Here is a 3,008-nt window from a genome sequence, read left to right as displayed (position 1 = left end):
GCCTTCAAGAGGTGGTAATAGCTCCTTCTCCTTAGAAGTAGCCAGCTGGCATGGCTCAGTGATTGAGGTGAACCTATGAACCAGGAGGTCATATATGCCCAGGTTGGGGACTTGATCCCCAATGGGTGGCATGCAGGAGGCAGCTGATCGATGATTCTATCTCACCATTGATGTTTCTATCTTTCTCTCCCTCTCCTTTCCTCTCTGAAATCAATTTAAAAAAATTTTTTAAGAAAAAGAAGTAGGCTGTACAAAGTGGCTTCCTTGCAGAGTACAGTATGGGAAGGGGGATGGAAGAAACTGTACAAACACTGCCTCGTCCAAGTGATCAAGGTCAACACAACAATGATAAGCCATGTCAATAGTCTGTAATGAAAATGGCACTTTACCTTTGTGGCTTTCCTCCCCAACACACATAACCCCAGTCTAAAGAGAAAAAACATCAGAAAATCCCAATAGAAAGACATTCTGCAAAATATTTGACTAGCATTCCTCAAAACTGGCAAGTCATCAAAAACAGGAACGTCTGAGAAACTGTCAAAAGCAAGAGGAGCCTAAGGAGACATGACAAGTACATAATGTACTATCATTAATTGTAACAAATGTACCATGCTTATGCAAGATTTTTTTAATTAATTGAGACATTTTTAATAAATAAGCCTCAAATGTACTTTCTGTTAATAAATGCAATTTTGAAACTGTGACATTTTAAATATTTTTTCAAAAAAGGTTAGTGATTTTCTTTTTTCTGGGAAACATGGAGATCCAACTCTGAGCATTAACGTGGCCAGTCTAGGTCACTATGGTGTAGTTAATACTAATATCTAAACAGCTGCTCACATTTCACATGTACTATCAGGCAGACTGTGAATTTCTGTATCATTGAATTTTAGCAAAAATTCCATGAGATGATGTAAAGGCATGTCAAATTTCTGAAGTGCAAACTCATAAACTACATTGGGATCACTTTTTTGCTTGAAGTGCATCTGACTTGAGAATACAGTTGATCTGCTTTCCCAATTCCTTGGGGAAATATTGCTGCAATAAGTCTTATGTCTTTTTTACTATGACTGGGTTGTTTTTAAGAAAGATTATCATCTCTGTAGTTAGTTTCTCATAGTTGATAAAATCTGTCAAAAACATCATATTTGCAAGCGATAAAGTTGTTTTCCAGCCCTAGCCGATTTGGCTCAGTGGATAGAGCATTGGCCTGTGGACTGACGGGTCTTGGATTCGATTCCAGCCAAGTGCGCGTATGATTGCAGGCTCGATCCTGGGCCCTGGTCAGGGTGCGTGCAGGAGGCAACCAATTGATGTGTCTCTCTCATATTGATGTTTCTCTGTCTCTCCCTCTCCCTTCCACTCTCTCTAAAAATCAATTTAAAAAAAATATCCTTGGGTGAGGATTAACAACAACAAAGTTGTTTTGCAAAGGCTATAGGAACAAGAAAGAAATAGCATTTCTTATTTGTATAAGCACAAACACTTAAACTAATCACACTGCAACTAAATCCAATATATTATTCAAAAGTTCTATAAAAATTTTATTTCCACTGCTCCAGTAGACAAATGTTAGATCTGCATAAGAGTTGCATTGCAGCAGTTTGCTGGTCCAGTTTAAGAGTTCAAAGTTCTTTTCGTGTATTTGGCCCAATGATATCCACATCCCAGATAAATTCAGTTCAAAAATAGAAACTAAGGCAAAGACTCCATATAACAAAGCACAAGAATATGTTACTAGAAATTGTCCTTCCATGGCTAATGCAGAAATAAAAGTTTTGGAAGCAGCCCTGGCCACTGTTGCTCAGTGGATTGGGAGCCTTCCCTTGCACCAAAAGGTTGCTGGTTTGATTCCCAGTCGGGGCACATGCACGGGTTTCAGGCTTGATCCCTCCCTGGTAGGGGGCATGCAGGAGGCAGCCGATCAATGCCTCCCTCTCGCACATCAATGTTTCTCTCTCTCCCTCTCCTTCCCTCTGTCTCTCTAAAAATCAATAAAATTATTTTTAAAACCATTTTGGAAGCAGAAAAACTACATCAGCCAATTATTCCAGCGGTGAGAATGATTCCTACCATGCCTTGCAAAGAAAATATTATTGCAAAGCTGGAAAGTAGGATCATGGGAAGAAGACAATATCCAAGGACACTTGCCACACAACCGAATGTAACAGCTGTCATACTCATTACGGTTAACAAACAAAGCATTCCTAGACATCCACTTGCATGGATCCCATACACAGAGCCAAACTGAATTTTGCCAGCCATTAACGGGGAGGCTCCAAAGGCAAGGCCAAAATCCATAGGTCCTGCCAGATCAGCCTCATGCAGGGCACTGCCATCTGCTACTTTTAATAGATGTAACACAGTGGTTTTTGCCAGATGTGGTCAAAATTATACCTAATTCTTCTAACAAGGGTGGCTCATCCTCAAGGTTGTTTCCACAGAATAGCTGAGGGGTAGCTGGAGTAAATGTCTGAGTTGGTGGAAAATCTGCCCAGCGTATGGCTGCTGTGGCTGCATTATGCCTGGAGGGACAAATCGGCCTTACTGTGAGTCGTCATAACCGCCATACTGTTTGCTATAGGGTCCTCCACTTCCTCCACAATCATAGGACTGCTGAGATTGGTCATCGATGCTGTAACTTGTCTGGCAGAAATCTGTGTTTACATTTTCAAAGCCTGACATTGCAAATGATCAAACACTGGGGCGGCACAGTAGCTCCAGCAGCCCCAAGAAAACCCCAGAACTCAGCTTAAGACCCTGATCTGGCCCCTGTTGCTGTGTCACAGGCCAAAGTAATTCAGATGTTAATAATAGAGGAAATTAGGTGCAGGGTATATAGGAACTCTGAACTACCTTGACAACTTTTGGGGAAATATAAAACTGTTCTAAAAAATAAAGTTTATTTAAAAAACACACACACAATAAACAAAGTTTAAACACACACACACACACACACACACAAATAACCCAATTTAAAAATGGGTAAAAGTTTGAATAGACGTTTA

General features: G+C 40.4%; 1 pseudogene; it reads right to left on the bottom strand.

Moving 5' to 3' along the window:
* Nucleotides 1–1,495: 1,495 nt before the first annotated feature.
* LOC102258372 lies at nucleotides 1,496–2,685 on the bottom strand (annotated as a pseudogene).
* Nucleotides 2,686–3,008: the final 323 nt, after the last annotated feature.

Source organism: Myotis brandtii, unplaced genomic scaffold (genome assembly GCF_000412655.1).
Source record: "Myotis brandtii unplaced genomic scaffold, ASM41265v1 scaffold538, whole genome shotgun sequence".
Classification (NCBI taxonomy): Eukaryota; Metazoa; Chordata; class Mammalia; order Chiroptera; family Vespertilionidae; genus Myotis; species Myotis brandtii.
Note: the sequence above shows the minus strand (reverse complement) of the source record. Positions and strands in the feature narration are given on the sequence as shown.